Source organism: Mastomys coucha, unplaced genomic scaffold (assembly GCF_008632895.1).
Source record: "Mastomys coucha isolate ucsf_1 unplaced genomic scaffold, UCSF_Mcou_1 pScaffold17, whole genome shotgun sequence".
Lineage (NCBI taxonomy): Eukaryota > Metazoa > Chordata > Mammalia > Rodentia > Muridae > Mastomys > Mastomys coucha.
This window is the reverse complement of record NW_022196899.1, coordinates 34,748,754-34,760,140: the sequence shown is the minus strand read 5'-3', so window position 1 is coordinate 34,760,140 and position 11,387 is coordinate 34,748,754. Positions and strand designations below refer to the sequence as shown.

Sequence of the window (11,387 nt, the reverse complement as noted above, 5' to 3'; positions counted from 1 at the left end):
GCCGCTGGAGGAAGGAAGAGGTCAAACTCAAAACAGAAATTCCACTTGTATTTTGGTCTGAGGTTTAATATTCTTTATATTGAAGTTAATTACTGTTTAACCTTTACATCTAATAAAAAATAAATGTCTTAACTTTAAAATTTACCATTTACCATCTGAGTCAGAGATCTCTACACTCTCATCCAGAATTCTGTTGTTTTAATTCGTTATAAGCGGTGTGTGTGTGTGCGTGTGTGTGCGTGTGTATGTGTGTGTGCAGATATATGCTCCCGTGAAAGCCAGAGGGTGACTTTGGGGTTTGTGATCCCAATTCCACAGCATGATCTTCAGATGCCAAGACTTCTTGCTAAATACAATCATGAATCATCTTCTGCAGGATGCTGTGGCCAGCATCTCCTGTCTGTCTGTCTGTCTGTCTGTCTGTCTGTCTGTCTGTCTGTCTCTATCTATCTATCTATCTATCTATCTATCTATCTATCTATCTATATCTCTTTGTAGAACAGGCTAATCTGGAACTCACTATGTAGCCAAGGCGGGCCTCAAACCCTTCATCCTCCCATCTCAGTTTCCCAGCTGTAATGTGTCTCCATGCCAAGTGCTCATAGCTCTTTACCAGCTAGTTCTCAACAAGGACTGGATATCTTTTGAAGACAAGGTTCAAAGCATATTTATCTTTAAAACCCCACACCCAGCAGAGTGCCTGGCAAGGAGTAAGATGTTATAATACAATGGGGGCTGGAGAGGTGATGACCTAATGGCTAAGAGAATGAATTGCTCTTATAAAGGACCTGAATTCACTTCCTACCACCCAAGCTGGGCAGTTCATAACTACTTGTAACATCCTCTTCTGGCTTCTGAGGGACCCTGCACACACATGCATATAGTCGCAACTACACATACACATAATTTAAAATAAAACATTTTTTAAAAGATGTTAAAGTAAGAGATGCCTAGGGAAGATGCCAGAATTAAAACATTTATGAGTCTCATGCCCAAACTAATATTATTTATCCCACCATTTTTATATAATTAGTATTACTATAATTATCCTGTTTTGCAACATAATATTGATAGTTGGATGAATCACTCTGTGTGTAGGCTTTCCTTTCTGCTCAATAGCTCTGAGTTAAATTAGAGAAATAACAGTTAATGTGGCTACCGAGTAAAATGTAAAATATCTTACTGCATTGTCAAATGAGCTGAGAAATCTTTTATGCTCAATATTTCTGTTGGGTGAAGTTGGATCCTAACTAAGTCTAATTCCTAAAGCATATCAGAGGTGGGGAAGAAGCTCCAGAGAAGTGTTCTGTCAAGTCAAAATGGCCACAAACTATTTACAATTCTCATTTGATTGTCTTTCTATAGAAAAACAATAAAAATGGGTATGAAGAATTGAAATAAAACTGTTGTTGCATGCAAAGGAAATGGCATGTTTTATAGAATTACTGTGCAGTTTATGAACTAAGTAAGAAAACATCCCAGATAAGGCTGAGACCCATCCCTTACACTAATGATTAAAGAGAGAAAGAGATTCAGAGATGACCCAGGGCCAAGCAAGGCTCTTCCAGTAGATGCCCTCAGCACTTCCTCCTCCCAATATCTGTAGCAGGCCTAGTGCTTCCATGGTTACCAGGTCTACATCTCTGTATCTTTGTCAGTCCTCCTACATGTACATGTGGTTTGGTTTCAGACCCCTGGACAAGGGACTGAGGGGCATATTTTACATATCACAGCAGACCAGGCCTCCAGGTTCTCCTAGCATCCCTCAGTTCCTACCTGGCATACCCTGCCCCCAACCCTGAACTTTCCAGCCATAGCCCTGGCTGTCCTGGAACTCACTCTGTAGACCAGGCTGGCCTCAAACTCAGAAATCTGCCTGTCTCTGCCTCCCAAGTGCTAGGATTAAAGGCGTGTGCCATCACCACCCGGCCTCCTCCTCCTCTTTCTTCTCCTCCTCCTTTTCCTCCTCCCCTCCCCTTCTCCTTCCTTCCTCCTCTCCTTCCTCTCCCTCCATCCTCTCCCTCTCCACATTTCTCCCTCTCTTTCCCTTCCTCTCCTCCTTCTCCTTCTCTTCTCTCTCTGTGTGCCTACCTTTCTTTACCTCCCCCATCTCCCCATGAACTCGCTCAAGAGCAGTTTCCCAATAAACATGCCTTTAATCTAATCTGGCTTGAATGAGCTCATATCACCAGTGGAAAAATAAATAACCTATAACACGTGATAACACAGACACCACAGGGATGGTTTAGAGTTAAGGCAAGAGAAGACTACACATCTTTCACATACTTTGCATGAAATCTCTGCCGTACAAAGCTAGGCAATCAGAAACAATCCACTCTCCCTGGGACATGGAAGGAGAGCCCTTCCCCAAAAGCCTAAGTGAAAGGCAGCCACGATGTCCACCCTAGAGGAGAAATGCCAAACTACTAAAATGCTTCTGGTGGAGCTATTTAGAGGCATTTTCATTGCCCTGCATGCTAGACTAGGGAGAACAAAGAGTGCTAAGTCCTAGCTTCCCTAATATGATGCTACACTTTGTTTGGTACCCAAATTTGCTATGTAGAGGTGGGTGGTGATATTACTTAATAGAAGGGTGCATGAAGCCCTGGGTTTCATTCCTAGCACCATGTAAACTAGCGCCATGTAAATTGGGAGTGGTGGCAGATATGTGTAATACAAACACTTAGGAAGTAGAGGCAGAAGGATCTGAAATTCTGTGTCATCTCTGACTATACAGCAAACTGAGGACAGCCCAAGCTACGTGAAACTGTCTCAAAATGGGGGGAGAGAGATCACTCATCAAAAAGCCACTATTCTCTCAGCAGCTCCACAGCCTGTGTAAAACATATTAAAATATTCAGTTCAACGACGGATGGTTGACACCTGGGCCAGGTACCACCTGTACAAGCAATAGCTCTGGACTCCGTGTCCCAGTGAATTTCATGAGTAGCAAATTAGGCTAGAAGAGGGAGGGCAGGGATCCTCGTAGCGACACTAGAGTGGGGCAGAGCCTTCAAGAAGGACTGGTACTGGAGTGCTCAGAGGAGGCAAAAAGAGAGAGCCAGGCTCCAGGCATTGGGCAAAATTCAAAACTTGAAAATATGGTAATCTGGTGGGCTGTGGTGGCACACACCTTTAACCCCAGCACTTGGGAGGCAGAGACAGGCGGATTTCTGAGTTGGAGGCCAGCCTGGTCTACAGAGTGAGTTCCAGGACAGCCAGGGCTACACAGAGAAACTCTGTCTCGAAAAAAAAAAAAAAAAAAAAAAAAAAAAAAAAAAAGAAAGAAAGAAAATATGGAAAATATGGAAGGGAGGCAACCAGACTGTATATCAAATCTGATCCTAGGGATACTAATCCATTTTATCTTGGCAAGATAGATGGCTTAGGATCAGATAAATACCATAAGCTGATATTTCCCTCTGCTCTGGCATATAGCCATGATACAGCGCTGTGTAGAGAGGCTCCTCTCACAAGCAAAAACAGAAATACCATTTGATCCAGCAATTCTATGTGTTTATCTAAAGTAGAGGAAATCAATATGTTGAAGAGTTATCTGCATTCATTACAGCAATATCACAACAGCAAAGAAATGGGCTCAACCTAAAGTCTATGAAGGATGAGTGGGCAGGAAACTGTAGTGTAGATACTGAAAGACCCCCAGAGCTAGGGAGACCCTTACTCAAGTCTCAGGATAACACGACCACCCAATAACTCACCCAATAACTCACGAGAGACTGAACTTGCTGCAATCACATGAGGTTTATTTGGGATAGGCCGGTACTGGGGTCGATCTCGTGACCATGAAGGCCAGAGGAATTTGACCCTGAACACAAGAAGTGAGGGGTATTTAAAGGGAAAAACCACAAACTGGGGGGGGGGGAGGATGAGAGGGTTACCAAGGAAACATAACATAAAAACGGTAGAAAATTCTAAAGGGACACAACCCCTGGTTGAATCAGGTCACAAGGAAGTCGTCCTGCACACTCATTGTCTAGAGGAATGTGGTTTGGTCAATGCTATCTTCTTAATGGCTGACCGCTATCCTGTTCCTTATTCTGGGCCCTAGCTGAAGGGGGGTTTCTGTGACCAACAAGTTCCTGGAACTGACCAGTCCACATTCCTGGCTTGTTACAGAGACTTCCTATGCCTTCTTTAAGTAAAGGTTATACATTAACACATTTCCATTAACATGCTTTTTCCAAATTGCTAAATTCAGTCTTTCAATACAACCTATGATTGCTCATGGAATGGACTCAACCCAAGTTCTATGAAGGGATGAGTGGTAAGAAACTGTAGTGTAGATACAACCTACGTGTGGTCACGGAATGGGTTCAACCTAAGGTCTATGAAGGGATGAATGGGCAGGAAACTGTAGTGAAGATACAACAACATACTAATGGTCATGGAATAAAAGTTCTGCCATTTGACACAAAATGAGTGAAGCCAGAGGTCCTGGGCAAAAAGAGCCAAGTGGGGGCAGGGGGAAGACCTGCACAGTCTATGTATGCGTGGAGTGTAAAAAGAAAAAAGAATGACCTACAGAACCCAAGAGTGGACAAGTGGCCACCAGAGGTTGGAGTGGGGAGATGCTGACTGCTAGACAGGAAAAAAAGGGTTTGAAATTTATTACATATGAATATTGTATCAATCAAGAAATATACTTAACAGTGAATATTATTTATTATTAACCTTAGTCAATTATAACTGTATTTCAAAATTACTGAAAGAATGGATTTGTAAGTGTTCTCACTATAAAAATATATATGAAGCTATGGATATGCTACTTGGTTTGATATAATCATTTTATGATGTATGCATTTCTCATCACATTGTACCATTTATATGGTGCATGCACACACATACACACACACACACACACACACACACACACAGACACACACCATTATTATTCATTAACTTAAAACAGAGATTTAGAAACATCCTCTGAAATACAGGCTAGATTCGACCTACAGCCCATCTCCAAATTACACATTCTCTGTTAGTTTCTTGGTCCTGAGCCATGGCTGGGGCAAAATGACCCCAAATTTAATTTCCACTAAGAGTTTCTCATCTCAGTAATGAACCTGGCAGTTCATTCCAGAGATTCTGTAAAATCCGTAAAAGGATACCAGTCATTATGGCCAACAAATTTTATCTTTCTTTTACTGGCCTGATAGCAAATGAAAAGAGTTTGTTTTGCCAAAAGGGATACTAAGGTAATTTGTGAAGACTTGACCTCATTAAAAACATTCTTGAAATGTGCCCAAAAAGGAGAGTATATCTAAATTCACTCCTACAAGCTTCTCCTAAACCATCAAAAAGTGTCCTCAGAGCAGTATCCTTGTCACTCTGGTTTTATGGGAGAGGTCCCCGAGGCTTCTAACCACCTCTTCAGGATTATCCACTGCGATAATCAAAGACAGAATCATACTCATCTTCCAACCCACGGCCTCCCCATCACAAACCTATCATCAGTATGCAGACATCTTGTACCAAGGGCATATCTTCTTTCTAAATCATCTCAAAAACCTCACAGACTCCAGGCCTAAAGATGGATCAGGAAGCCCACCATAAAAGGCAGTGAGCATGGTGAATGCCCCTCAAGCCAAGGGAGAGAGAGAACACAAATATGACAGTGCACATTAAGTGACAAATGGCTCCAACACCAGGAAGGCTTTGATTTAGTCTAGTGGGATGTAATTAACAGCTCCTGTGGAAGGACAGATGCCTCAGGAGACTAGATGTTGGGTCCAAAAAGCCTGAGATGGAAGTTAGCAAAGCTCTAAAGCACACTGCAGGAAAGTCCAGACCAGCTGCTCCAGTCCTTAATGAAGATTCAACTTCAGGAAAAGATTGGCAGCTGTCTCATCAAAATTAAAATTCCCACCTATCTTGCCCCTCTGTCTGGCCCTCCCCCTCTCCCACTTCTCTGTGTGTCTCCCCATGTCTATGTACACATCTGTGGTTGCATGCCACTATGAGGTGTGTGATAATGCCAGAAGAGGATGTCCCCTGCTCCACTTTATTTCTTGGGCTGTCTTGAAACAGGGCCTCCTTTTTTTTTCCTACCTGGGCTGGTTAGCAAGACTAAGGTCCTCCCCTCTTCATCCTTCCATCCCCAACACTAGGGGTTGTAGGTGTGTCCCAGCTTTTACACAAATGTTAGAAGTCCAAACTCAGGTCTTCAAGTCTACACAGTAACTGTTCTTATCCACTGAGCCATGTGTGCACTCCCTAGCACCAAACTGAACATCTCTAAATGGTAGACCTTAAGATAAAATCAAAACTCCGGAAGCCATAGACAAGGAGAAAACAAAGAATTCAAATACCTTACTGCTACTCTAAAAGGATCAAGAAGAAACATCTCAAAAGAAGAACTTGACAGACGAGACAGACAAATCATGGAACAGGAAATGCAGACAATGCCGAAATCACACACAGGAAGCCTCAGCCTCGTCAGTAGTCGGGAAAGACACAAATCAAAATGTATATTGATTTTACCAGTCACCTGCAGGGAGAGAGAAGAGTAAAACAACAGCAAACACACACACACACACACACACACACACACACACATACACACAAACTTACATATCAGAATTATGGGAGAAAGGAGAAGATAGAGGGACAACACTCTGCCCCATACTGCTTGGGAGTATTGGAAAAATGATATAATAACTTCTGCTCTGGTGCTTAGAGGATGTAGGGAACCTGAAAGAAAAGGACTGTCCTTTAGTCAAGGATGTACGAGTAGGCACACTGTCCTACTAGCTCTCACATCCAAACAAGTTCCCAAGAATGGCATAGAATGCTTAGACTGTGACTTAGCCATGTCTAATTAAAAATAGATATGTCCTGGGCCTTGGGCGGTGAGCCGGTGCCTGGGCCTGGGCTGGTGAGATTGTGCCCCGGGTACATTTTTGTTGCTGTGACAACAAAAGGTTTATTTGGCTTGCAATTCCAAATTACAGTCCATCATATCCAGGAAGGAAAGGCAGGAACTCAAGTCACATGACATGCACAGTCAAGAGCATCCTTTGCTTGCATGCTGTGCTCAGCTCTGTGTCTGCACTCTTACAGTCCCGGACCTAGAGAGTCTCACTGCCTACAGTGGGCTGGCTCTTCCTATATCCATTAACAACCAAGACAGTTCCCCTCAGATGTGCCCACAGGCCAAGTTTATCTGGATAATTCCTCATTAAGACTCTCTTCTGGAGGTGACCCTAGGCATTGTCGAGTGGACAATTAAAGCTAACTAGCATGGATGGCTTAGTGGATAAACTACTTGCTGCATAAGCCTGACAACCTCAGTTAGATCCCTGAAACCCACAGTAAAAGGGAAGAACCAACTCTTAGAAGATTTCCTCTGTCCTAACACAACAAATGAGTAAAATTTTAAATATCTGTGGATGGGGTTACTGAGAGGCCTCAGCATAAAGATGCTATTTGCCAATCCTGACAACATCCTGTGGAAGGAGGAAAGCGGCTTCCTTGGGTTGTTCTTCGACTTTCACGTGCAGATTGGAGCATGTACGTGCAGATTGGAGCATGTACACCGCCCCCTCCCTACTCCCCCCCATAATAAAAGTTTGTTTTCATTTTTTGTTTTGTTTAAATGTCCACTGGCCTTGTTTTTCATTAGAGAACTGCTTATTAAGGCAATTTATGTAGTGGCAAAAAGCAACCTCAACATTCATAAATAGGAGGAAAGATTGAACAAATTCTGGCAACCATATAAATACTAGGCACTTTTTTTTTAAAGTGGAAGTATTATTTGGGAGATGACAGAAGGCGAAGGCAGCACTCAGTGTCAGAGCCAAAGACCACGTAGGATTGCTGCTTCCATATCACTAGGCAGGCTTGTCACCTCCCAGTTCCTTGTCTCTCCCCTAGGGACCATAGTCTCCTCTGCATGTGGAAGTCATGCATTGGATAAAACATGGAGCCTGGCTTCCAACAGGAGCTAAGACAGTGTCTACAGTGCTCTGCTGGGGTGTCGGCCACAACTCAAACTGAATAGGAAGGCTCTATTTTGATAAAAAATATATTCATCTATATTTATATTTTCAGCAGCATAAAATAAGAAAAAGAAAGCTTTAACTTTTAAGATAAGATCCATATACATATTTTTTTATGGATACACGCCTGTATGAACCTATTGCACTAGATATTGGAGGTGCCCCAGAGTTCAAAGGGCGTCATCACATCCACTGGACTCATAGTTACAAGCCACTGTGAGGAGCCCACGCTGATGCTGATGCTTAGGACCAAACCTGGGTCCTCTGCAAAAGCAGTAAGTGCTCTCAGCCACTGAGCCATCTTTCCAGCCCAAGCTTTAACGTCTTCTTTCCACAATTCTCTGTTGCCTGGCTTGTTGCAAAAAATGCATGCACCATATTTTGTCATTTCAAAGGATTATCCAAGCCAGGCACAGTGGTGCCGGCTGTAAGCTCACCTCCTCAAAAAAGCCAAAGTGAAAAGGTTGTCTGAGCCCAGAAGTTTAATATCTGCCATGACAACAAATAATCACAGTAAGATGAGAGTGAATGGGGGAGGGAAGGAAGGAGGGAGGGAGGGAGGGAGACAAGGGAGGAGAGAGAGGAGAGAGAGAGAGAGAGGGAGGAGAGGGAGGAGGTGGGGTGGGGGTGGGTACAGGTGGGCGGTCCCAAGCTTCAAGTGTTGCTGAAAAGCAGCAGGCAGTAAGGCTGGGCTTAGCAAAGGTGAGGCCCTATGTTCAGGAGGGAGTACTGGCATTACTCAGATGTTTAGGAGTAAGGAATGTGAAGTGTTGGCTGTGATCTGACAAGCTGAAGGATGAACTCTGCCTCCCCACCCTGAGGAAAGCTTCCAGAATCTGGCTCCCCCTGCACTTTATGGGGAACAAAGTCCAAACCACGATCTGTAGCCCTGTCACCCCACCCCACCCAACCACAACCTCAATTTCTTCACTCTAGGCATCACAGAATTTCTTAGTTAATTAAACGGATACAGCCTCTTATTGTAAACCCCGACTCCAGCTGCGTGTGCCCATAGCTCCCCCCCCATCCCAACCTAACTTCCATCCTAGCTAGCTCCTCCATCAGCTAAAACATGGTTCAACTGGAAAGCTCCAGAGGATTCTACAAGAATGGCAGCAATAGACAGGAACTCATCAGTCAGATTTGTATAACATCCTGGAGACCACTGTGCAGCTGTTTTCCTGTCACTGTGATACAATACCTAGCTAGGACAACTAAAGGGAGAAGTCACCATTTCTTAAAAGTTCCACAACCTTCCAAAATGATACTACTGTTCAAAAACAGAGCCAAGCTTTAACCCAAACTGTAACGATAGATGTTAGAGGAAATGGGAAAAAAGTCAATATTAAATTCTAAAACCATGCAATAATGACAGGGTAAAGCCACTCAGAATTTCTGGCAGTGCAATATATGAATTGTCAGCACCAATTTGTTCAAGGGGGTTCCAATTACTTAAAACTATGGCTCTTAGCTTCCATTGTTTGTTTGTTTTGTAGGTTTTTTGTGGGTTTTTTTTTTTTTTTTGACTCTTAAAAATACTCATTTTCGGGGCTGGCGAGATGGCTCAGTGGGTAAGAGCACTGACTGCTCTTCCAAAGGTCCTGAGTTCAGATCCCAGCAATCACATGATGGCTCACAACCACCCGTAATGAGATCGGACACCCTCTTCTGGTGTGTCTGAAAACAGCTACAGTGAATTGCGGGGCCAGAGCCAGCGGGGCTGCCTGAGTTCAATTCCCAGCACCCACATGATGGCTCATGGCCATCTATCTGTAGAGCTTCAGTGTACTCATACACATAAAATAAATAAATAAATAATTCTTTAAAAAAAAAATACTCATTTTCGCCAAGCAGTGGTAGCTCATGACTTCAATCCCAGCACTCGGGAGGCAGAGGCAGGCAGATTTCTGAGTTCGAGGCCAGCCTGGTCTACAGAATGAGTTCCAGGACAGCCAGAGCTCATTTTCTAAATACCTAGATTTTTATGAAACAAACTTGTGACCTTTTGAAGGTATTCACTTCCTTGAAATCTTAGATCTCTAATTGTGAGAACGAGCCAGTCTCTGACTCTGTGGCTGCTCTTGGGACTCTCCTGGCCAAGTTTGGAATGATAGTTTTTGCTTCATCTTATTATATTTTATTTTGTCATGTTTGGTTGTTATCTGTTAGTATCTTTTTCTAATGAAAGACAGAAACCCTAGGTGGATCTGGAGAGAGGGGGAAGTGAGGAGGAACGGGAGGCGTAACAGGAAGGGAAACTGTAATCAGGATATAGTATATGAAAGAAGAATCTATTTTCAACAAAAATAAATAAGTAACAAATAAATAAATTAAATATTAGATATCCATGCATACATAAGTCTGCCAAGTCACTTTTTTTTCAGTAAAGTAATTTTATTTCCTACCACAGTAAACATGTACATCCAATAGGGGTTCACTCTGCACATCCATGTACAAATGACTTCCATGTCCCTCGGCTTTGAGAGCTAATGTTTAGTGAAAGCTGTCTTGGTTGAGGAGTGAGGTATCTAGCTGGCTAATCTTCCAACATATTGGACCAGTCACAGCAGAGTCTACTTCATTAGGTGAGCTACAGAAATTTAGAGCTTTGAAAAGCTACTGCACTTTTGCATCTAATGCTTCCAGATGAACAGAATGCGGCTGTATAGCTCCTATTCCAGAGGGATCTCATCAGTTTCTCTGGTGATGGAACTATTTATCCACATCTGTTGGTAGTGAGCAGGCAGATTCACATGGTGGTGGCAAAGCATCCACAATGGCTTTGGCAGCATCAGGATCACACTTGAAGGGGCTCTCCGACACTGTGGTGTTCATGCAACTGATTAACTTCCCATCTGTTTTCTTAGTCACTAATGCTTTCCAATAATCGTGGGTGTTTTTAATAATGTCAACTGCAAACTCCTTGTCTTTAAATTCTGCATTGAATGCAAACCCATTTTCTGGTTTCCCATCAGGAATCTTATACCTTCTAAACCGATCAACAGTAGCTTCTAAGTAGCCAGGCTTCAGCCGTTCAACATCAGAAATATCGTTATAATTGGTTGCGTCTGGGTCGTCCACATTAATGGCAATGACCTTCCAGTTGGTCTTGCCCTCGTCGATCATGGCCAGTATGCCCAGGACCTTCACCCTGATTATCTCACCTCTGGCACACACCTTGCTTCCAATTTCACAAACTTCAATTGGGTCGTTGTCACCACAGCAGCCAGTGTGCTTGTCACTGTGTCCTGGGTCTTCCCATGTCTGAGGGATGGCGCTGTAGTTCCAGATATACCCTTTATAAGGAACAGATTCGCAACATAGCGGACCTTTCCCTTTTTCTTTCTTTCTTTTTTTTTTTTTTTT

The 11,387-nt window shown here is 43.1% G+C and overlaps 1 pseudogene across 1 annotated transcript in view; it reads right to left on the bottom strand.

Moving 5' to 3' along the window:
• Positions 1–10,685: 10,685 nt before the first annotated feature.
• LOC116094910 overlaps positions 10,686–11,387 on the bottom strand; it is a 2,688-nt pseudogene continuing 1,986 nt past the window's right edge. The window contains exon 2 of the transcript XR_004120350.1: positions 10,686–11,317. The product of XR_004120350.1 is annotated as an inorganic pyrophosphatase pseudogene (transcript). The remainder of the gene's footprint in view (positions 11,318–11,387) is intronic.